Raw genomic sequence first — 26,443 nt, 5'->3', positions numbered from 1 at the left:
GTGAAAGACATGTAGATTATTTCCAGTTTATGATGATTATAAATGATGCTACTACAAACATATATGTACACATTTTGTGTGAATGTACAGTTATTATTTCTAGATAAATGCTTAAGGCTGGATTGCTGGTCATATGATGAAGTGTATCTTTAAACACAAAACAAATTCTCAAGCTTTTTTCCTAAGTGGCTATTACATTTAGCATTCACACCAACAATACATGAGAGTTCCAGTTTCTATACATTCTTGGCAACATTTAATACGGTCAAATTTTTGTTATTATTGTCATTGACTTTAGTCATTCTAATAGGTATGTCATGGCATCTCATAATGATTTTAATCTGCATTTTTCTTTTTTTTTTTTTTTTTTCTGAAATGGAGTCTGACTCTGTCACAGGCTGGAGCGCAGTAGCATGATCTTGGCTCACTGCAACCTCCACCTCCCAGGTTCAAACAATTCTCCTGACTCAGCCTCCCAAGTAGCTGGGACTATAGGTGCACACCACTATGACCTGCTGATTTTTTTTTTTTTTGAGACGGAGTTTCACTCTTGTTACCCAGGCTGGAGTGCAATGGCGCGATCTCGGCTCACCACAACCTCCGCCTCCTGGGTTCAGGCAATTCTCCTGCCTCAGCCTCCTGAGTAGCTGGCATTACAGGCACGCGCCACCATGCCCAGCTAATTTTTTGTATTTTTTTAGTAAAGATGGGGTTTCACCATGATGACCAGGATGGTCTCGATCTCTTGACCTCGTGATCCACCTGCCTCGGCCTCCCAAAGTGCTGGGATTACAGGCTTGAGCCACTACGCCCGGCCCAACCAGCTAATTTTTGTATTTTTAGTAGAGACAGGGTTTCACCATGTTGACCAACATGGTATTGATCTCTTGACCTTGTGATTCACCCACTTCAGCCTCCCAAAGTACTGGGATTACAGGCATGAGCCACCACACCCAGCCTTAATTGGCATTTTCCTAAGGTCTAATAAAGGTGAGCATCTTTTCATGTGCTTATTTGCTATCTGTATATCTTCTTTGGTGGAGTATCTGGTCAAGTCTGTCTCCCATTTTTTTATTGTTGTTGGTTTTCTTATTGTTGACTTTTTAAAGCTCTTTATATATTCTTGAAATTTGTTCTCTGTTAGATACATGATTTGCAAATTTCTCTTCCTGCTTCTTGTCCTCCTCTACTCTTAACAGTCTCTTCAGCAGAGCAAAAGTTTTTAACTTTGGTGAAATACAATTTATCAACTTTTTTCTTTTATGGACTAAGTTTCCAATGTATCTAACTCAATGCAAAGCCTTCCTTCTATGGTCACTTCTTGAATTTTTATAGTTTGAAGTTTTCCATTTAAGAATGTGATTCATTTGAGTTAATTTTTGAACACGGTTTGTGTCCCTTTTTTTTTTTGGATGTAGATGGCTACATGTTGAGAAGACTCCTTTTGCCATTGAAGTGCCTTTGCATTTTTGTGAAATATTGCTGACCATATTTATACAGATCTATTATTGGACCTTCTATTTTGTTCTATTGATCTATGTCTATTCTTTTGCCAAGAGCACATTGCCTTGATAGTAAGTCTTCAAACTGAGTAGTCTGACTCCATTTTTATTGTTCTTTTTCAAAATTATTTTTATTATTCTAATTCTTTGCCTTCCATATACATATTAAAATCATTTTGTCAGTCAGTATCTTCCCAATCCTGCTGGAATTTTGATGGGGACTGCACTAAATACTGTACATTAATTTAGGGAAAATTGATTTAGGGAACTAATTAAAACTAATTAGAGGAAACATCTTAACTATGTTAAGATGAATCTTCCCATCCATGATATATTATATATCTCTCCATTTATTGAGGCCTTCTTCAATTCCTTCAATCTACATATAGATACTGAACATACCTTATTAGATTTATAACTAAGCATTTTTTTTTTTTTGGTAGGAAGGTATTATAATTTATAACTAAGCATTTTGGGAGGAAGGTATTATAACTGAGACTTTTTAACTTTCTATTTCTGTTTTTAGCTTTCTGTTTCTGATTGTTCATTGCTAGTATAAAGAAATATTATTGATTTTCCTAAGCTGATCTTGTATCCATAACCTTAAAAAACTCACTCATGAGTTCTATGATTTTTTTGAAAATATCCTGGAATTTTCTACATAGACAATCGTTATATGCAAATTAGGTGGATTTATCTCTTCTTTTCCAATCCACATGCCTTTTATTTCTTTTTCTTGACTTCCTACAACTTCCAGTACTATGTTATATAAGATTTGTGAAAGTGAACTGTACCATCTTTCATGCTAACTGATGGCACCATGGACACTATGTTAACCTCTGTGACCTGCACGGACACTCCAGATGAGTTCCTGGAAAACTTGAAGTAACTGTAAGACCATGAAAAGAGGAAGAAATGATCAACCCCTGTGGCACCTACTTAACTTTGAGACATTCTCTATTGTTCCTTATTCCCGCCCAAATCGATAAGGCCATTGGACTTTGTAACCGACCTTGGTCAACACCCCACACCCTATAACCCCCTCCCAGCTTGCAGAAAACCACACTAAACTGTAACTTCTGTAACTTTCCACTGCCCACCCCAAACCTATAAAAACAACTCCTATCCCAACACCCTTAACGACTTTTTGGACTCAGCCCACCTGCACCGGGTGAATAAACAGCAATGTTGCTCATACAAAGCCTGTTTGGGTTTGGTGGGGGTCTCTTCATTTAGCACGCATGGTTTCACATGAACATCTTTGCCTCATTCTCAGTATTAGAAGAAAAGCACTTTTTTCTTTCACCATGTATGATATTAAGCTGTAGGTTCTGTGTAGTTTTCTTTATAAGTTTGAGGCTGAGGAAATTCCCTTTTATTCCTATTCAGCTAAGGGTTTTTATCATGAAGATTTTAAATTTTAGTTTTTTCTGCATCCATTGATACGATCATACGGTTTATCTTGTATTAGTCTGTTAATATGGAGAATTTTGCATAGATTGATTTTCATATGTTGAACTTGGCTTTCATTCCCAGAATAAAATCTGCTTGATTATGATATATTATTTTACTTTCATACATATATATAAAACGTATATTGTATACATATATATGTATTTTATATATGTTGCTGAATTCAATTTCCAAATTTTTTTTTTAAAGTTTCGCGTATTTGTTCAAATGAGGGATACTGGCCTATAGTTTGTTCGTTTTCTTCTACTTTCTTTGACTGGTTTTGATATCAGGTAAATGCCAGCCTCATAAAATAAGAAAGAAACTGTTGTACCCTTTTCAATTTCTGGAAGATACTGCATAGAATTGGTGATTTTTTGTCTTAAATGTTTGGTTGAATTCACCTGAGATAATCTGAGTCTGGTGTTTCATTTTTGAAAGACTGTTTTTTCAACTATAAATTCAATTTATTTAACAGATATAGGATTAATCAGATAATTTATTTCGTCCTAAGTGAGTTTGGATAGTTTATTTCTTTCAAGGAATGTGTTCATTTCACTTAACTGCCAAATGAACTGGCATAAAGTTAGGTCCAGAGTGAAAGCACTAAACCATCTTCTGCGGACCTGATTCATCAGAATAGTTTTCAAAGCCTTTAAATGTTATTCTGGTTTTCCCAAAGTATGCACTGCCCAGAGGCTAGTCTTGGATCTCAGCACTGTTCTATGCTGTACCTCAGTCCTCAAAGGCTTTGGTATATTGATTCTGTCTGGTTTCATCTGTGAAGCTCAAGGATAAGCCTTAAACTTCATACACAAATTAAAAGATCCTTTTCTCCAGCCCCTCTTCTCTGTGATTTCCCCTATACTCTCTGCCTCTCAGTGGTACCTTTTCCTGGTACCCTGACTAGAAACTGGGAGTTTTCCCTTCTCATGTTTTCATGTACTCTACATTACTGTGTCAACCTGGAGGAGAAACCCAAAAGAAAAGAGTCTAAGAGGCCACTCCAAGAGTCTTGTTTCATCACTGGAGCTTGCCTGCCTTAGGAACAGAAGAGTTGAAGGGGGAAAAAAAAGTTCCATCTTCAAGGGTCCTGCTTTCTATGTGTTTGACCTGGAAGAGAGGCTTTTCCATTGGAGAATTTTCTGTCCTTGTCCAGTGCATAGTGCCAGGATCCAGGATGCCCTACGATCCAAACCAGGAGATATGGAAAGAAAAGATAAACAATTTTTTTAAATCATAGGAAAATGACCTCCATATGGGTTAATCTTTGAGTTTTTATTTCTTCTTAGTACATCAATAATTACTTTTCCAAGTCCTCAAGCAGTTCCTATGTGTATTCGTTAGGTACTCTATAGTTTTAAATTACAAACAATGAGAGAGATAGGGTGTAGTATTTACTCCTTTTTACCAAGAATTGATAATTAAACCTACTAATTACAGCCAGGCATGGTGGTACACGACTGTAATCCTAGCACCTTAGGAGGCCGAGGTGGGCAGATCACCTGAGGTCAGGAGTTCAAAGCCAGCCCAGCCAACATGGTGAAACCATTTCTCTACTAAAAAATAGAAAAATTAGCTGAGTGTGGGGGCCTGTACCTGTAGTCCAAGCTACTTGGGAGGTTAAAGCAGGAGAATCGCTTAACTGGGAGGTGGAGGTTATAGTGAGCTGAGACTGAGCCACTGCACTCCAGCCTGGGTGACAGACAGCATGAGACTCCATCAAAAAAAAAAAAAGAAGAAGCTTATAATTAAAATAATAATTAATAAATTAAAGTTAATTAACCTTTATAATATACAAAATAGTACCATTTCAACATGTCATCAATATAAAAGTTATCAGTTAGATATTTTACATTTTTAAATATAACACTTTAGCATCTGATGTGTATTTCACACTTACAGCACATCTCAATTTAGACTACCTGCATTTCAAAGACTCCGTCACCACTAACAACTATATTGGACAGCAGACCTAGAGGAAACACTGATTAGGAAAGACAGAAACAAAGGGAATGAAGGGAAGGTATGAAAGAAAAGTCACCTAATTTTCCATGACTACCTCCACGTAAAATGTCCTCACTACCTCATTAGATAGCATATTCTGTTGCTGGGCAGTTAGTAGTCATTGGAAAACTTGAGTTTTTATTTCTTCTTTCTTATATGCAAACAGAAAATATAGCTATACCCACTAACACAAGTTCTACCCTAAGCATTATTCTACACGATAGTCCCCAAATCATCTGCAGATGATTGTCAGGTCTTTTCTTCATCTTCTCTTCTCCAGGTTAAATATGCCTAGTTCTTTCAGTGGTTTATAATAAGACAATTTTCAGGAAATGAGGCCACATGATTCTTATGTATATCAGCGAGAATATACATGTTGTTGATTCTGGGAAAATTAAACTAATTCAGAAAGGGATAAAATGTCCTATCTTCAGATATGTTTTAAATGAACTTTTAACCTTGTATTTTTGTATATTTGCATAAAATAACAATATTTTAAGCCAAATGCTATAAATTAGCATTACTTTATTGAGCAATAAATATTCTACTGCAGAAATTTTAGTCTTTGTAATCTTCCAATGCATATTCACAAACTGTTTCATTACTGCAATTTAATTCTTTTTTAGTAACTACAATGCAGGTGACACTATAAAAAAGAAAGTAAGCTTTTTCAACCTTTCTATGATTATTTTAAAAAGTAGTCCAGAATTAAATATAATTTTAGAACAAATCAGTAATGATCCCTGTCATGAAATAGTAAAACATTGGGGGGAAAAAAAAGGGAAAATTTAGCAAATAAGCTTGATTTTTATATACCCATACACACATTCACACACCCTTGATTTAGGTGTAGCTCCTAGAACACTATGTATTTACATTTAATTTTCTGTAAATGAAATATCATAGTGAGATGAATGTTGTAATGTTAGTTTAAACATACAGAATAAGTAGTTTTGCATTTACTGAGAAGTAAAAGAGATATGGCCATTTGGAGGAAACTATGAAAAAACCCTGAGATGTGAAGCAATAGAAAAAAAAAAAGAGCAGTTAATTATTCTATACTTGAACAAGTTTAAGAAAAAGAGCATGTGACTATAAAGATTTTGGTTAAACTGGCAGGATAAATGAAGATGTTTTCTCATTTGCTAAAAATAAAATTTTCATTTATTAATTCACTCAATCCCTCAACAAATATTAAAAATATACATTATGTTAAGTACTGTCACTGACAGAAAAAGACTAAAGAGATTCTGCCACAATAAAGCTTATAGTGTTGATTCAAGATAGGGTTATCAATGGATACTAAAACCATCGGACAAAATGCTTTTCAGAACAGTATACCGTCTCAGAGTGTCACCTCACAGATCACTAATTAACTAAAATTGAGAAAAGGTATCTTTATAATGGGAAAATCTGGTGGATGCAACTTAATTTAAACAAGTGGTCAAGCAGCAGCAACAGTAGAACAAACTGTCATCGTGGACCTTGCGGTAACTGCATTGAGAAATATATAACATCACTTATTTTAAAAGCTTGACAAATATGTTTAAACTGAATACAACCAGGAAGATAAAACCAGATAAACCAAATTGTGGGACATGTTACAAAACAACAAGCCCAGACTCTTCAAAATCATTAATCATCCATGTCATGAAAAATAAAAAATAAAAAAGGTAAGAATATTATTTCAATTAATGAAAATAATTTTTTTAATGTCAACAGTAAATATAATGCATGGTCTTTCACTGGAACACAGATCTGGGGGAAAAATGGTAAAAGAACATTAATGGACAACTGGGTAAATACAAATATGGACCACAAATAAGATGCTACTGCAACCATTGTTAAACTTCTTGAGTATAATAGTGGCACTGAGATTCTACAGGTGAAAAATTTCTTTTATTGGGAGATATACAGTGAAGTATGTAGGGGTGAAGTAGGAAAATATTTGCAACTTACTTTAAAATGACTCAAAGATTTAGAGAGATACTATACTATACGTCTATATCAGCATACACATATACATGTGAGTAGAGTGTGATTTTTAAAACATGGCAAAATGTTAACAACTGACAGATTAAATAAAGGGTTTACAGATGATCATAGTATAATTTGTTCCAATTTTTTTTTTTTTTTTTTTTTTTGAGACGGAGTTTCGCTCTTGTTACCCAAGCTGGAGTGCAATGGCACGATCTCAGCTCACCGCAACCTCCGCATCCTGGGTTCAGGCAATTCTCCTGCCTCAGCCTCCTGAGTAGCTGGGATTACAGGCACGCACCACCATGCCCAGCTAATTTTTTGTATTTTTAGTAGAGACGGGGTTTCACCATGATGACCAGGATGGTCTCGATCTCTTGACCTCGTGATCCACCCGCCTCGGCCTCCCAAAGTGTTGGGATTACAGGCTTGAGCCACCGCGCCTGGCCAATTTGTTCCAATTTTTAAAAGGCAGCTGTTATTCTTTAAAATAACAATTTGAGAGAAAAATACAACACAAAGTAAAAATTTATTAGCATCACAAGAAATGAACAAATAACACACCATGCAAATTCTGAAAATACAGGAATTAGTAAGGATCTAACAGATGACTTAACTAAAGAAGTGGCACTTGGACTGGGAGTTAGAAAACAAAAATCTAAAATTTAAAAAGTTAAAAATACATTAATATATTCCTTTATAAAAAGTGAAACGATATAGCATATAGACTGTATACCAAAAAATTAAAGAATAAAAAAGATTTGGAAACGAAGATGCAAAGGGAACATCATGAGCAAAAGCAGAGTAGCAAGAAATTCAGGGTGTACACCTGGGTAGTGTAGCAAATGCCATGGTGACCCACCATATTTCCCTTGGTCCTCCCACCCAGAGGTCACCCACAGATCTGAATTCCTGTAAAACAAGTTTCTCAGCCATAGCACTACTGACATTTGGGAATGGATAACTCTTTGCTGTAGGTGGCTACCCTATGAACTGTGATATGTTTAGCAGCATCCCTGAGGTGTACCCACTAGATCCCAGCCAGTAGCACTTCTTCCCCCAGTTGTGACAACCAAAAATGTCCACAGATTTTGCCAAATGCTCCCCAGAGAAGAAATAACCTCCTCCCCTCCCCCAAACCCTACCCTCGATTTGAGAAAGAACCGCTACTACAAATCATGGCCATCCAGCTCCAGGAACTGCATCTGTCTGCATAAGGGCATTCTCTGGCCTAGAAGGTAGCCTGGCCAGTACATATAAAGCCTGGACTACTTGGAAGTGAATGACACCAAGTACAAAGGATAAGGATGGATGTATAAACAAACTCCTTGCCCTTCCCTGAGACAATACTGAAGTGAGTTTCACATAGCTGGGAGGTTGTGAGTGAAATATAACCCCACTTAACCACAACAATAACCTACTCTCAATGTACCCTATTTTGGCTTTTCTCCCTCTCTTTCTCTTCCCCACTCCCTCACTGTGCTGCCAGAGATCACTTCTTGTATTAGTCCATTTTCACATTGCTGATAAAGACATATCCAAGATTGGGCAATTTACAAAGCAAAGAGGTTTAATGGAGAACTCACAGTTCCACGTGGCTGAGGAAGCCTCATGATCACAGTGGAAAGCAAAGAGAAGCAAGTCACATCTTGCGTGGATGGCAGCAGGCAAAGAGACAGCTTGTGCAGGGAAACTCCCCCTTATAGAACCATCAGATCTTGTGAAACTTATTCACCATCCTGAGAACAGCATGGAAAGACCTACCCCCATGATTCAATTACCTCCCACTGGGTCCCTCCCACAACACGTGGGAATTTAAGATGAGATTGAGGTGGGGATGCAGCCAAGCCATATCATTCCTCCCCGACCCCCACCCATATCTCACATCCTCACATTTCAAAACCAGTCATGCCTTCCCAATAGTCCTCCAAAGGCTTAACTCATTTGGGCATCCAAAGTCTCATCTGAGACAAGGCAAGTCCCTTCTACCTATGAGCCTGTAAAATCAAAAGCAACTGGTTACTTACTACATAAAATGGGGGTACAGGCATTGGGTAAACACAGCCATTCAAAATGGGAGAAATTAGCCAAAACAAAGGGGCTACAGGCCCATGCAAGACAGAAATCCAGTGGGGAAGTCAAATATTAAAGTTCCAAAATTATCTCCTTTGACTACATGTCTCACATCTAGGTCATGCTGATACAAGAGGTGGGTTCCCATGGTCTTGGGTGGCTCCACCCCTGTGGCTTTGCAGGGTACAGGTACCCTCCCAGCTGTCTTCACAGGCTAGTGCTGAATGTCTGTGGCTTTTCTAGGCACATGGTGCAAGCTGTCAGTGGATCTACCATTCTGGGGTCTGGAGGATGGTAGCCCTCTTCTCACAGCTCCACTAGGCAATGCCCCAGTAGTGACTCCATGAGGGTGTTCTGACCCACATTTCCCTTCTGCACTGCCCTAGCAGAAGTTCTCCATGAGGGCCCCATCCCTGCAGCATACTTTGGCCTGGATATCCGGGCATTTCCATATAACTTCTGATATCTAGGCGGAGGTTCCCAAACCCCAATTCTTGACTTCTGTATACTTGCAAACTCAACATTCACATGGAAGCTGCCACGGCTTAGGGCTTGTACCCTCTGAAGCCATGGCCCAAGCTCTATGTTGGTCCCTCTCAGCCACAGCTGAAGGGGCTGGGACACAGGGCAGGAAGTCCCTAGGCTTCATACAGCATAGGGACTCTGGGCCCAGCCCATGAAACCATGTTTTCCCCCTAGACCTCCAGGCCTATTATGGGAGGGGCTGCTGTGAAGACCTATGACATGCCCTGTAGACATTTTCCCCATTGTCTTGAGAATTAACTTTCCGCTCCTCATAACTTATGTAAATTTCTGCAGCTGGCTTGAATTTCTCTTCAGAATATGGGATTTTTTTATATCACATTGTCAGGCTGTAAATTTTCCAAACTTTTATGTACTGCTTCCGTTATAAAACTTAATGCTTTCAATAGCACCCAAGTCACCTCTTAAATGCTTTGCTGCTTAGAAATTTCTCCCACTGGATATCCTAAATCAACTCTGTCAAGTTCAAAGTTCCACTAATCTCAAGGGCAGGGGCAAAATGCCACCAGTCTCTTTGCTAAAACATAACAAGAGTCACCTTTGATCCAGTTCCCAGCAAGTTCCTCATCTCCATCTGAGACCACCTCAGCTTGGATTCTATTGTTCATATCATTATCAGCATTTTGGTCAAAATCATTCAACAAGTCTCTAGGAAGTTCCAAACTGTCCCATATTTTCCTGTCTTCTTCTGAGCACTCCAAACTGTTCCAATCTCTGCCTGTTACCCAGTCCCAAAGTTGCTTCTATATTTTCAGGTATCTTTTGAGCAGCACCCCACTCTACTGGTACCAATTTACTATATTAGTCCATTTTCACACTGCTGATAAAGACATACCTGAGACCGGGCAATTTACCAAAAAAAAAAAAAAAAAAAGAGGTTTGATAAAGTACTCACAGCTCCATGTGGCTGGGAAAGCGTCACACAATCATGGCATAAGGCAAAGAGGAGAAAGACGCATCTTACGTAGATGGCAGCAGCCAAAGAGAGGGCTTATACAGGGAAATTCCCTCTTTTAGAACCATCAAATCTCATGAGACTTATTCACTATCATGAGAACAGCACGGGAAAGACCTATCCCTATGATTTGATTACCACCCACGAGTCCTTCCCACAATATGTGGGAATTCAAGATGAGATTTGGGGTGGGGACACAGCCAAACCATATCACTTCCCAGTGAAGTATATGTACTCAAATTTTTGTCTCAGGGTCTGCTGTTTCAGGAACCAAAAAAGGCAGGAAATTTGGCTGTTCAATATTCCTCCTGGAGAAATGAAATTTTAGATATCTAATCATGGCCCTGTGTGATTTTCCAAAATCATATCTCTGACAGTTCTGCTTTTTAAATGACAACCCCACAGGAAGATAGCACTCTGTCTGGGCCACTAAAGATCAAGGCCTTAAGACAAGGCTTTGATATTCTTATTTCTATCCCACAACTAGTGAAGGAAGGCAGCAGGTCTGTGCCCAAAAGGCAAATAAAGAAACAAAACAAACAAAGCTACTTAATACAGAGGAGAATGGTTCAAGCTATTAAAGCTGCCTGATGTACCAAATTAATCAAACAAAAAGCACAGCCTGAGCCCTGGGAGAGCTTGGCTCGGCAACTCACTACAGCCAGCCAGACATTTTCGCAGAGTACAGCAATTTCTTACAAGAGTTATAGCTGGTGAGTAGTGAGGGGACAAAGACTGAAAAGATTGGCCTGAGGCCCAGAGTTTAAAAAGTACAAGATGAGCCTGAAACATCTGGTTGTGCCAGAAAACAAGAAACTATCAAAGGCTTTGGGGGTCATATCAACAAGACTTGAGGAGCCATCATGCAGAGGCTCCTGGGCAAAGAGTGAATTTAAGCATCAATAACAATAACGAATTAAAACACACCAAATGATTTTAAACCCATGAGTTATGATACATTAAAAAATCAAGTTATCTTCAGAAGATATAAAGGATCTACACGTTATTTTGAAAACTGGAAAATAAAGGAAAAGAAATAATTTATCCTATCCTTTCTAAAGGAACCTGTACTCAGGATTACCAAATAGTTGATCAGGAAAAACTCTTTACACAAGTATCCCAACTAATAAATGAAGATGAAATGACAGAATATTACCATTTTGCAACACTTAACAAATGAATGGATCTAAGCAAAGACCATTGAAGGCTGCCATATTTTAGACCTCTAATGAAAAACTATGTTACCTGTGAGATATTCTTGCCAGAAATAAAAACCAAACCCAAACAAAACAAAACCTGAACCTGAGTAAGCCTCTAGATCAAACTACCACATTAAATGACCCCACAGAAATGAAATCATCAAAATCAAACTGTGGAAAACTAGAAAACAAATGGCCCAATTTCATTACAAATAAATGCAAAACAAAGAAGAAAAAGAAGAGAGAAAAAAGAATGAAGGAGAAGGAATGAGAACCAGATGAAGAAGAATATGAGGAAGAAGAGAAAGAAAAGGAGGAGGAGGAAAAGGAAAAAAAAAGACGAAGAAAAAAAGAAGGAATAAGAGAACAAGATAACTGCAAATAAGAGACCTAAATGACATCTCAACCTATTGCAATGTGTACACAATCAGTATCCAAAAAACTGTAAAACACACATACGACTTACATATGTATGTTTGTATATGTCTGTATATATGTATGTAGGTGTGTATACATATATATATATCAAAAAATTGAATACAGACTAGTAATAAAGGATTTAAGAATTAGCATTGATTTTTTTTTAAGTGTGTCAATTATATTCAAGTTATGTTTACAAAGAGAGTCCATAGCTTATAAAAACACAATACTTATGAATGACACTTGGAATTTGCTTCAAAATTATTTGGGAAAAAGCTGATGGAGGACATATGAAATCAAATTGTCTGTGAGTTAATAGTTGTGAAACTTTGTGATAGGTACACAGGAGTTTATTACACCATTCTCTTTACATATGTAAATGTTTAAAATTTTCCATTTCAAAAATATTTTTAAGTGACCAAGACTCCACATATTGCCACCGAGACTTGATTTCATATGGTAAACCAATATAATTTATGTTGAAATAATTTTCATTCAGCATATTTACAGAGTTGGAAAAAAAAAACTTATAATAAAGGCAACCAAAACATTTATCACCAAAAATGGGACACCCAGAGTGGAAAAAAGGGCATTATTAATAACTAACCAGGACAACAAGCATAGAGAAGGATATGGTTAATTACCCTCCACATGTTATCCAGCTCAGTTTCTGACATAGTTGAACTCACAATTATCCCTTAAAACATACCCTATCTCTAATAAAGAAGTTATACAGGCCGGGCGTGGTGGTTCACACCTGTAATTCCAACACTCTGGGAGGCTGAGGCCGAGGATCACGAGGTAAGGAGATCGAGACTATCCTGGCTAACATGGTGAAGCACTGTCTCTACTGAAAATACAAAAAATTAGCCAGGGATGGTAGCACGCGCCTGTAGTCCCAGCTATTCAGGAGGCTGAGGCAGGAGAACTGACTGAACCTGGCATGGGGAGGTTGTAGTGAGCTGAGATCAGGCCACTGAACTTCAGCTTGGGCAACAGAGCAAGACTCTGTCTCCAAAAAAAAAAAAAAGAAAGAAAAAGAAAAGAAAAGAAGTTATACTATGTCTATTTCCATTTCTCCTGTAATAAAAACCTCATTATTTCCCAAGGCAGTTCCTTATAGTAGAGGACAACACCAATTATGAAAAACTCTCTGCGGAGTCAAAATCTGTTTCCTAATAACTTCTACTCGGTAGCATTGGTTTTATTTTCCAGAAGAACAAAGTGTCATGAGTAGAAAGAACCCAGAACTAAGAACAGAGAACTAGATCTGCTAAGAACTAATAAAATCATCTAGGACAATTTATAAAATCTATCTGAGCCTCCATTTCCAGATCTTTCTATCTCTAAAAACTAGCACTCTTAGCTTCTTCAAGCAGTGTGAAATGTGTCATGATTTCTGTCAAACACCCCCTCATTAATGGTGTTCCTACGGTGTGCTGCCCAAAAGTCAATGCAACACTCATGTATGGTCTACCATATCACAGGCACAGCACAACCACCTCATTCCAAAATGTAGACCCAAAGTTTTGTTGATACGGCACAAGACTGTGTTAGTTTTTTTAGTAACTGCATCATATTATTGGTTCACACTACATATTGCAGATAATTTTTTCATGTAACTGCTTTCCTCTACCTATAAAATTGAAACCTAAATAATGGATGTCTTCATCTGTTGTGTTACTATAACAGAATACCTGTGACTGGGCAATTCATATAAAGAAAAAGGTTTATTTAGCACACAGTTCCATAGGCTGGGGAAGTTCAACTTTAAGTGGTCAGATGTGGCAGCTTCTAATGAGGGCCTCATGCTGCATCAAAACATCGCAGAGAAACGGAAGGGAAACCAGGTGCATGAGGAGGAAAAGGGCAACACATGAGAGGCAGCTTCATTTTATAACAACCCACTTTCTTGTGAACTAAACCACTCTCATGAAAACTAATGTTGTATCAAGAGAAATATATACTAATCCGTCTATCTTCATGACCTAATCACCTCTTAAAAGTGCCACCTCTCAACAGCACCACGCTGGGGACAAAGTCTCAACATGAAAAACAATATTCAAACCCTAGCAATGGACTTTACTCTTATTACATCCTGCTGCTCCAATCCAACATACTAACCTACTGGGATAGATTTAAATTTTGTCATATGTCACAGTAGCTGTCTCTTTAAACTTGTGTCCTTCACAAGTTGAACAAATAAGTTACATCGCTCAGAAAAATGCCGAACAAAACAGTAAAAAATATAACCCTAGTGTATTTCATCTGAGATTTTCCAATGATTGTTCCATTTACTGCAAATTTACTTAACTACTTTTTGGTATAATAACATATGAAACATCTAGAAAGACATCAGAGGAAAACTGTTAAATTTTCTGCTGAAATGATTTGCTATGTCAGCTAATCTGCCATTAAAAAAGCATAAGACAATTTGGTATAACTGGCTTCTATGTAAACCCACATTGTCTACCAAAGTTATAACATGTTTTAAACGCTCTCAAACAATTTAATAATTAACTATTAAATCCTATCCAATGTCAATTTAAAATTTAAAAAGAAACTTTAAGAATACACCCTTCCTTCTTTTATTTTTTTATTTTTATTTTTTGAGAGGCGTCCTTCTCTGTCACCGAGGGCTAGAGTGCAGTGGTGCAATCTCAGCTCACAGCAACCTCCACCTCCCAGGTTCAAATAATCCTCCTGCCTCAGCCTCTGGAATAGCTGGGATTACAGGCAGGCACCACCATGCCCAAGTAATTTTTGTATTTTTAGTAGATATGGGGTTTCGCCATGTTGCCCAGGTTACTCTTCAACTCCTGACCTCAGGTGGTTCACTCACCTCAGCCTCCCAAAGTGCTGGGATTACAGGCATGAGATACCTTGCCTGGCCCATCCTTCTTTTTTAAAAATACTGGGACTACGATTTGCTTCATCTATAGTCTGCTGCCATCATCCACAATTTCTTCACCCAAATGATTACTGTGGTAATTCTAGTAATTCAACTTGTCAAAAAGATCACCACTATAAAAGGAATTTTGGTATGGCTAATTAGTTCAAACAAGAATTCTGCTGAGAGCTCCCTTCAGTAACATAAAACTGTCATGCAGATAAGAAAATAAAGTTTTTTTGTTCCCAGGACAAAAATGTTTTTTGAATGACCATTGTAATGTTGTTCCATGGATAATATTCTTTTTAATAATGGTAGCTATATATGCACTTACCAAGAACACTACTAAGGAAATTGCTACAATAGGTAGTAAATTAGATGACATCAGATGGTCTTTAGCTCTAAAAGCATATGCAGTTCTTTCAGTTCAGTTAATTATTAGGATGACATAAATTCTGACAAACCAATGTTTCTTAAGAGGTATGGTAGCAAAACAGTAACTTGAAGAGCTAATATTCTATTTTAATTATATTTGCTTTTGACCATATCAAATTTCTTTCAGATCCCTTCTGTTGCATAAAATAAAACTGGGTATTTATTTAAATTATAAGCTAAAGTTAAAATCTTTTGATAATTCAGTTCTAAAGACATTTTAAGTACATTTGAAAATGAAAACTCAATTTTTTCACTCACAAATGCTCAGAAGAGTTTAGCTATACATATCTGGTCCACCTTATTATCTTGACCTTTAAGTTTTCTTCCCTCATATTTCCCACAATAAAGAAAACCGCCAGACACAGTGGCTCACACCTGTGATCCCAGCACTTTGAAAGACCAGGAAGATCCCTTGAAGCTAGGAGTTAGAGACCACCCTAGGCAACAAAGCAATGCCCTGTCTCCACAAAAAGATAAAACATGTGCTTGCTTCGGCAGTACATATACTAAAATTGGAACAATATAGAGAAGATTAGGACGGCCCCTGCGCAAGGATGACACGCAAATTCATGAAGCATTCTGCATTTTTCAGAAAACACAAGCATTCCTATACACCAATAAGAGACTTAAAGAAAGCCAAATCAAGAAGGAACTGCCATTCACAATTGCTGCAAAGAGAATAAAATACCTAGGAATACAACTAACAAAGGATGTAAAGGACCTCTTCAAGGAGAACCACAAACCACTGCTCAATGAAATAAGAGAGAACACAAACAGATGGAAAAACATTCCATGCTCATGGTTAGGAAGAATCAATATTGTGAAAATGGCCATACTGCCCAAAGTAATTTATAGATTCAACGCTATCCCCATCAAGCTACCTATGACCCTCTTCACAGAACTGGAAAAAAACAACTTAAACTTCATATGGAACCAAAAGAGAGCTCAAATAGCCAAGACAATCCTAAGCAAAAAGAACAAAGCTGGAAGCATCATGCTACCTGACTTCAAACTATATTATAAGCCTACAGTAGTCAAAATAGCATGGTACTGGTACCTAAATAGGGATATAGACCAATGGAACAGAACAGAGGCCTTGGAGGCAACATCACACATCTACAACCATCAGATCTTTTACAAACCTGACAAAACAAGCAATGGGGAAAGGATTCCCTGCTTAATAAATGGTGTTGGGAAAACTGGCTAGCCATGTGCAGAAAGCAGAAACTGGACCCCTTCCTGATACCTTACACTAAAATTAACTCCAGATGGATTTAAGACTTAAATATAAGACCTAACACCATAAAAATGCTAGAAGAAAACCTAGGCAAAATCATTCAAGACATAGGCATAGGCAAGGACTTCATGACTAAAATACCAAAAGCACTGGCAGCAAAAGCCAAAATAGACAAATGGGACCTAATTAAACTCCAGAGCTTCTGCACAGCAAAAGAACCATCATTAGAGCACACCAGCAAACAACAGAATGGGAAAAAAAATTTGCAATCTACCCATCTGACAAAGGGCTAATATCCAGAATCTACAAAGAACTAAAACAGATTTACAAGAAAAAAACAAACCCATTCAAAAGTGGGCAAAGGACATGAACAGACACTTTTCAAAAGAAGACATATATGAGGCCAAAAAACATATGAAAAATGCTCATCATCACTGGTCATTAGAGAAATGCAAATCAAAACTACATTGAGACACCACCTCACACCAGTTAGAATGGCAATCATTAAAAAATCTAGAGACAACAGATGCTGGAGAGGATGTGGAGAAATAGGAACACTTTTACACTGTTGGTGGGAGTGTAAATTAATTCAACCATTGTGGAAGACAGTGTGGTGATTCCTCAAGGACCTAGACATAGAAATTCCATGTGACCCAGCAATCCCATTACTGGGCATATATCCAAAGGATTATAAATCATTCTCCTATAAGGACACATGCACACGAATGTTCATTGCAGCACTGTTTACAATAGCAAAGAGCTGAAACCAACTCAAATGCCCATCAACGATAAACTGGACAGGGAAAATGTGGCACATATACACCATGGAATACTATGCAGCCATCAAAAATGATGAGTTCATGTCCTTTGCAGGGACACGGATGAACCTGAAAACCATCATTCTCAGCAAACTGACACAAGAACAGAAAATCAAACACCACATGTTCTCACTCATAGACAGGTGTTGAACAATGAGAACACATGGACACAGGGAGGGGAGTATCACACACTGGGGTCTTTTGGGGAGGACTAGGGGATGGACAGCGGTGGGTAGGGAGGTTGGGGAGGGATAACATGGGGAGAAATGCCAGATATAGGTGATGGGGGGATGGTGGCAGCAAACCACATTGCCATGTATATACCTATGCAACAATCCTGCATGTTCTGCACATGCACCCCAGAACCTGAAGTGCAATAAAATGTGTGTGTGTGTGTGTGTGTGTGTGTGTGTATACACACACACAGTTAAAACATTAGCCAGATGCAGTGGCATGCACCTGTAATCTCAGAAACTTGAGAGGCTGAGGCAGGAGAAAAGCTTTAGCCCAGGAGTTTGAGGCTGCAGCAAGCTATGATTCAGTGCATTCCAGCCTGGGTGACAGAGTGAATCTTATCTCTTAAAAAGAAACAAACAAACAAATAAACAAAAATTTCCAAATGATTTTAGAAAGTAGTTCAAAACTGTTGTTTAACTGATGAATCAAAAAGATAGAATTAAGAAGGGGGGGGCCCAGGCATGGTGGTGTACACCTGTAATCTTACCAGTTTGGGAGGCTGAAGCAGAATAATCACTTGAGCCCAGGAGTTTGAAACCAGACTAGACATATAGTGAGACCCCATCTTCTACAAAAAATAAAAAAATAAAAATAAATAAACAACTAGCCAGATGCAATGGTACATGCCCATAGTCTAGCATATTCAAGAGGCTGAGATGGGAGGATCACTAGAGCCTGGGAGATCAAGGCTACAGTGACCTATGATCGCACCACTGCACTTCATTCAGCCTGGGCAACAGAATGAGACCCTACCTACCTCTCAAAAAATATATATATATAATTAAGGCAATTAGAGATGTATCAGGCTAGGTAATAGAAGTGAATCACAAATCTATGTTACTGTGTCAGAGCATAGAAGATACAATCACATGCTAACTACAGATGCTCCTCAACTTACAATGGGGTTACCTCCCAGTAAGCCCATCATAAGCTGAAAATATTGTTAAGTAAAAATGCATTTAATAACCTACTAAACATCATAGCTCAACCTAGCCTACCTTATATGTGCTCAGAACACTTACATTAGCTTATAGTAAGGCAAAATCATCTAACACAAAGTCTATTTTATAATAAAGTGCTGACTATCTCATGTAATTGATTGACTACTACACTGGAAGTGAAAAGCAGAATGGTTTGCATGGGTACTCAAAGCATGGTTTCTACTGAATGTGTATCATTTTCACACCATCGCAAAGGTAAAAAACCCTAAGTTGAACCATTGTAAGTTTGGGAACTGGACCATCTGTTGTCTTAAAAACACATACAGCAACATAAAGCATTTAAGACTATTCTCTACATCTCAAAGCTGAAACTGAGCCTTTATCTCTCATAAGCCTGATTAACTTCTCACCCTATTTTCACCAATTTCTGCAGGTGATTTCTGTCCTCAGAAACAAAACAAAAACAACCAACCACAAGTTGTTACTCCTCAAGTGTCTAAGAGATTCCCACACAATACTGGAAGTTTTCAGTTAACTTCCCAATGCCAACTGACCCCCACCTTCCCCACCTGATACATGGCAGAAGGCATTAGCATCCAATGCTATGTTTACTTCCTGTTCAGCAAAGTCATTGCTCATCCTTATTTCTCATCATAAGCAGTTGATTTGCTCTTATCTACTAATACAGAGAAGCTGATTATTATTGTATGATAATAAAGATTATATTTCTTTCCTAATATGTTAAGTGGAAAAGCACTGGGCTTGGACTCAGAAGTCCCAGATTTGAATTCCAAGTCCTTGACATCTCAGTTATTTGACCTCAGGCTAGTCACTTAGGCTCTGTGGTCCTGTCTTACACGTAAGGCAAGACAGCCAGCCCTCGAAAAGTTGTTGGAAGATTAAAATGAGATCATTTTAAGTAAAACTACTTTGGAAAATACAGAATGCTCTATGACTGTAAATACTTCTTTCTAATTCCTAGCTGAGTTATACAAAGTAGAAATTTAAGGCTGATGTGGCACAGCTCAACACAGACAAGCAATACTTGCCAAAAAATCAGGAGAAATAACCACAGAATGCTAGCTGGGGAGGAAAAAAACCACACCAATCTTTCTTTGAATTCTGAGTTCATTGTTTAACAATGAGTCTTTTGCTGTTACACACACAGGCACAAACCAGAGCACCAGCAGCAGAATCAAACTTGCACACAAAGGGCAATCTTGGACTGTGCCTTGCTATAGCTCCCACAAAACAGTGCTCAGAAGGCTGTGCAAAACTCCACTCGCCTTCACAAACTTTGTGAAAATCAAGCATTAGCCTGTGGAATTCAGGAAAACAACTGAATAATACTCTTTACTGTCAAATAACTCTGAAATGCCTAGTAACTGGATGAGAAAGAGGTTAAAAAAAAAATGGTATGAAGGATCCTTTGAGTTCACACACGACAGATCTAAACAATAAGTCTAACAATGAACAAAAGCAAGTCCAGTAATCCACAGAAGATGAAGTGGGGAAAAAAATCTATTGAATGAAAAATTAAGATGCTAAAAAATTAGGATGAAGCAATCAGAATTCTTCAGAAGTAGATATGAAAAAGTACTTTCAGAAGCAATGAATGAAAAGACTAAAAAATAAAAATAAAACTATGACCAGAGTAAAAACAGTTAAAGACACACAAACTCTAGCCAACATTCACCGAGAGTATCAAAAAATCAAAATCAAACAAAAGAAAATGAGCAGCTTTTAAAAAGCAATAGCATCACAATGGCAATTTTTCTAATAGTTTAAATGTAAGCTGGTGATAACAAAGGACAAAGTCATGCCTCTTCCAGAAAAATTATGCAAGTCAGACAGAAGGAAATCAAGCAGTATCTGTGAGACCGAGTTATCTACATGTACTGCAGTTTTCAGGGAAGGAGTAGAGAAAGAAGAAAATACAAGTCACAACATCTCAGAAGTGCCAAGGTCACTCCAACACAGTAGAAAAAAAAATAGAACATTGAGAAATATTGAAATAAAAGCATGTGACAGAGATCAAAAGTGAAATGTAGACTGCTCTGATAACCTAGGGGCAAATTCTATCTTCTAACTAGACTATATAAAGATTGGATATACCACAGTTATCCTCTAATGAAAATACCATTCTTCTATCCAGTAATAATATTTTAATGAAACTCTACAGCATCTCTTCCTAAAACATTAATTAAAAGATTCCAATAATGAATTAGGTATCTAATTTCACTAAATGGAAAACTGTCTAAAACTTGTAGGATTCCTAGACTCTTAGGACCACATTTGACCAAGGAGTATGTAATCCTTCACAGAAACAATACATTGACTCACACGTGGCTACTGACCAGATTGCTGGATGCTACAGAAAACAATTCTCACTTTTATAGAAGCAATTCTGTCATTCAATTAGCAACACTTGCTGAGTCCTCAACATGGACAAAAGCTCTCTGAAGCTTCCTAACTAGAACTGGAGATTTGTTGTTTTCTTCTCTCAAGAAAGCAGCTACTTAAAAATCTAAGTCCCCACTCTAAAGGTAGCATCCTTCCATTTCACAAAACTAAAAGTGGCTTTGGGTTATTCAAATTCCTCGAGTTATCTTGAGATTCAGAACTCAAGAACACAGATCCACAGTAAGCCCAAAGCACTCCTCTGGAAAAAAACATCTCTCCTTCTTCTGCAGGGCTCAAAGTACTTCACACTGATAGTGTATACTGTGTGCAAATTCTCCCAATGCCAAGCCTCTGTCTGTCTGTCTTTCCTCACAAGAGTATTTGTTAAGCAAGGAGCTAAAGGTCAGTCATCTGTACTGTCTTCAATACTCTCCATCAAGCAGCCAGGCCTTTGAATGGGAAATGCTGTTGTGGCTATCTCTGGAAAACACAATCTGCTGCCTTCCACCTCTTGGCAGGTGAGCTCAACTCCAACTTAATAAAAATTTTTTTAACTATTATTTATACATATATATAATGTATATACATATAAAATATCCTGTGGAATTCATGAAAAAACTAAATGCTATATACTGTCATCAGATGTGAATTCCTCACCCTTTCTCCTCAATATTCACCCATTTCTTTCCTAATCCTTTCGTATTTTCCTCCTCCCTCTGGAGACTTAACCTCTATATTCCTGCTCCTCTTCCCATCTCTTCCACCCTCCTATAGACTTTTATCCACTCCTATTCTTCAGGGCCTACATTCCAATTACTATTGCCACCTACAAAACTACCCCAAACTCAGTGCATAAAACAACCATTTTCTTATTCTCATAGATTCTGTGGGTTAGAAATATAGGCAGAATGTGTTTGGGGGATTCTTCTGCTCCTCACAGCATTGACTGAGATCACGCAATGGTATTCAGCTGGTAATACACCATTTGAAAGGCCCAACACAATCTCACTGGCATGTCTGATGCCTGGGCTGGGAAAACCCCAAGATAAAAACTGACATCTGCAGCACTTACACATGGCCTCTTCATGTGGTTTGGCTACCTGACAGCATAGCAACCTCAATGTAGACAGACTTCTTATGCACTGGTGCAGGGCTCCAAGCAAAAGCATTCCTCCTAGTAAGATGAAAGCCGCATTGCCTTTTATGACCCAGTATTGAAAGTCATATGGCGTAATAAGCATCATATTCTATTGGTCAAAATAATCACAAGCCTACCCAGATTCAAGGGGAGAAAATGATACTCAGAGGAATGGTAAGGTCATGGCATAAAAGAGCATGTGGAATGGGAAATGCTGTGGCCATCTTGGGAAAACACAATCTGCTATAGTCTCTTACTTCACTTACTACTTCCTTTCCATCTAAAATCATGCTCTGTCTACCTAATTCTTTTTTAAAATGCCTATTCTCAGTGCTATCTAGAGTAGGCTTAGATAAAGAAATAATGAGATGGTAATTCTAGGCAGAGATAAAAGAAATAGCAAAACTTAGAGGGTAGAAAGCAAATTACATGCCCATGGAATGATAAAGAACAAAATGTTCAGAGGAGAGAACAGCAGATAGTGTTGAAAAGTGAGGCTAAGGACAGGCTATCAAAGCAATTTGGTTTAGTAGAAAATGGGGTAAAGAGAATGCTGGAAAGATTATGATGGTGCCAAAACAAACGGAAGCCATCAAACACTGTGCTTCAAAATTTGGACTGAGTAGGTCCTCAATAATGACTGGTACCTAGATGATTGAATTAAAGTACTTTGAAATTTGTGGATTCTTTTCTTTCTACAGGAGATGGTCATTCCTGCAATTGCCTGGCACTTGTTTTACCCAAGTGTAGTGAGATCATGTTGCAGAAAACAGAAAAAGGAGAAACAAAAAGACAGGAACTAAATTTTTTTAGCCAGAGGAGAAACAGTTTTGCAATTTGCTCTACATTGAGATGACCAATTGTTTGATTTCAACATTAAGTAGCATTCATTCCTTAGTCATGACATACTTTAGGCATACTGTCAAGCAACACATCTTGTGTCTAAATCATTTCATGATTTTTCTTATCAAATTCAGCCCAAGGACAGAATCAAAAGCTCTGCTAAAATTGGGATAAATTCAATTTATCCTTTGCTTCCAATGTTCTATACTCATCATTCCATTCTGTAATAAGAGATTGATCTACAAAGAACTGCTTTTTACAAAGCAAAAGTGGTTAGTCCTATTGTAGCCCAAATGTTGGCAAACTACTTTCATGATTCTTTTTCTGAGTTCTTTCTAAATATGCATGTTAACCTGCTAGATCTATATAACCTTCATAATTATCTTTTACTTTCTTTAATGCAGAAACCATCCTGCTGCTTTTCAAATCTTTAAATACTTCCTTATTCCACTGGAAGATTCCCAAAATTACTTAGTGTCCTTCCAATTAAGAATTTCCATATAAGACATCATCTTTTAGTGCCTTTGTATCACTCATTTAATAAGCATTTCCTGATTGTCTACTATGTGGGTCATCTGCAACAGACCTTAAAAATCACAGAGGAGTCTTGCTCTTAGAATTTAACAATATATTGTTTTAGAAACTCAAGATTTGGTTTGATGGAAATAATCTGGACATCAAATTCTTTCTTGTCTCAAATCCAAAACTTTCTTCCTTCGTGCCCCCCTTAGTGCACTATCAGGATTTGGGCTGTTTCTATGATGCTATTGACTGATACCCATAAATTTGGCCTTCAAAAAGTTCACTTTTTTTTTTATAAAGCAGCACAACTTATCTTTACTTTACCTTCATTCATGATAGGAACCAGAACACAAAAGAAACCAAGACCTATATTAATGATGCAGTTTAATTCTACACAAGATAGGATTTTTGTAAAGATGAAAAGATGATGACTCAGAAGTATAAAAGATCTGTGCCATCACAGATTATTAAGAATACCATTTAAAATAATTCATGCATGAGGTTGTATCCTCTTTATAAACACGTTCCTCTCTTAGGTGAAGTGGAATAAAGGTAATCACCATTCTGTAGAAAAAAAAATCAGGTTGTCAAAATGTGACCTGAGAGCCATGAGAAAAGAGGAAAACAGCTCATTTTTCTAAATCTCACAACATGGTTCACCCGTTATGGAATGAAAAATCAGGAAAACTAAAATAATACTTATTTTAACATTAAATTGTCCAAAAAAAAAAGTACTTTATCTCTGTGTTCATACAGTTTGAAAATCCAATGCAAATATCCAAGTCATATCCAAGGTGAACAGTCTTAGCAGATGCTGATATTAGGAACAGAAAAATCTCACTGTTAAGGGAATAAAACACAGAGAAGAAATTAGGCCATGTTACTGTCCTTGACAATCAAAGCCTAAAACAAAATAAAACCAAAAAATCCTGTGTGACTCTGAAGACAAGTATAACTTCATTCGCAATGGGGAGCAAACTTCCACGAATGCATGTATCTGTGTTATGGAAAAAACAGACAAGATTTACAAATGATATAAAAGGTTACTCAAGTTTTTGCCCTAGACCAACAAAACGATCAGAATAACTTCAAATTGCTACCTAGTAACTTTAGAATTTGCCAAAGTTTGAAGTTTTTTGTTCTTTCAGAGGAAGAAAGCAGCAATGAGTAACAATAGTGTGCTTCCTGGCCTTAGGAGAAGTGAGACAGGAGCTCTCCAGCTGCACTTCCTAGCAAAGTATGCCAGCTGCCTCCTGCAAACTGAGATCAAATTGCCACGAACTTACAGGAGAGCAGTTATGATGGATGACCTAAAATACTGATCTGTTGCAAAGAGGATGTAGTGCAAACCACACAGGAACTAACAGGAAATCAGCCTTTGGGCTGGCAACTACAGATTCAAGAAGGCTAGGAATCCTGGACCTTTGACAGCCAAATATCATCATCTTCCTTTGTGGGAAGAGTTATACTTCTGAGAGAGCAGTCAAAAAAATATCGTACAAAGCTTTTTGGTGTCTATTCCTATTTAATAATACTGCCCCCTGCCTGAACCAGTGATTTCCTCACATGTGTTAAAAGCCCATCGAAGGTCCTGGAGCACTACTTGACCAAAAATCACATGTTTGCTGGCACACACCTTCATTCTCTCAGCCACGAGCCCACTAAATGCCATAAATGATTCACAGGCTGTCATGGTGGTAAGAAGAAAAACTAATATTTGTAGTTCACCAAATAATGAGTCATACTTCTGGAAGAAAAGAAAGCCTTACAATTGGCAGCCCTTTGGCATGAAATTTTAAAAATTATTTTTAATATTAATATTAATTCAACAAAAGTTGGCAATAAGAAATTGATTAAGAAACGTGATATTTGGTTAGCTTATGCCATATAAAAGTCCAGTTCATGCTCCAAGAAAAAGAATGAGTAGGATATCTATTACCTATTTCTAGACTTGCCTTCTGTACTCACTGCTGCCAAGTTACTCATTCTCCCACACAACACTTTCCATACTAATTTTGACCCTTAAGAATCAAAAAGAAGTCTTGCCTTCTTTGCTCCCAAATGCCAAAATGGAATCTTTTAGTATTTCACCTTTATAAAGGGAATGTTTGAAAACAGCCCTCTTTGGCTGTGACATCAGTGAGTTGCTGAGGCCTCCAAGGGCCGGAGGAAGCATTCCCAGTCCCTCACAGTGCTGCTGCACTCCTACGGTGCAATCTGGCAATGGCCAGCGACCAAATCTTTAAAGCTGTTTTATGGTATTTAACATATGGTCATAAATTGCTCAGTGCTCTAAAGAGGGGCTAAATTTGCCGCCCCTATTGATGAGACATGTTCTTATTTATTTAAATTTAGTGGCAAGCTGGCATTTCTCCAGATGGAGAGGTTTAGGCATAAGTACAAAGGAAGAACTAACTAGAAATTAGTTGTAACTCTTCTATACACTGAATGCAACCCCACAAACTAAGGCTTCTGTGCCCAAGTTTGTGCACCATTATCAAACACAGCTTACCAAACAGAAAGACAATAATATGAAAAGGCTCTAATTTCTAAGGGCCAAGAAGGGATGAAATGTAAATTTTACTCAGACTGGATAAGAAAATTTTTTAATCTCTTTCTCTTTCTCCTCAGGCTAGCTCTATTCCCACCCATCTTTCTTACCAGTCTCTTTTTTTTTTTTTTTTTTTTTTTTTTTTGAGACGGAGTTTCACTCTTGTTACCCAGGCTGGAGTGCAATGGCGCGATCTCGGCTCACCGCAACCTCCGCCTCCTGGGTTCAGGCAATTCTCCTGCCTCAGCCTCCTGAGTAGCTGGGATTACAGGCACGCACCACCATGCCCAGCTACTTTTT

At 37.7% G+C, this 26,443-nt stretch overlaps 1 protein-coding gene and 1 non-coding gene across 7 annotated transcripts in view; one reads left to right on the top strand and one right to left on the bottom strand.

Annotated features, from left to right (window-relative positions):
* BABAM2 (BRISC and BRCA1 A complex member 2) overlaps positions 1 to 26,443 on the bottom strand; it is a 450,161-nt gene that overhangs the window by 350,190 nt on the left and 73,528 nt on the right. The gene's annotated exons all lie outside the window — the stretch shown is intronic.
* LOC120362022 (U6 spliceosomal RNA) lies at positions 15,936 to 16,042 on the top strand. The gene has a single exon (XR_005578028.1). It is a non-coding gene; the product is annotated as a U6 spliceosomal RNA (small nuclear RNA).

This window comes from Saimiri boliviensis, chromosome 1 (genome assembly GCF_048565385.1).
Source record: "Saimiri boliviensis isolate mSaiBol1 chromosome 1, mSaiBol1.pri, whole genome shotgun sequence".
Classification (NCBI taxonomy): Eukaryota; Metazoa; Chordata; class Mammalia; order Primates; family Cebidae; genus Saimiri; species Saimiri boliviensis.
The sequence above is the reverse complement of the archived record's forward strand: the minus strand, read 5'-3'. Positions and strand labels throughout refer to the sequence as shown.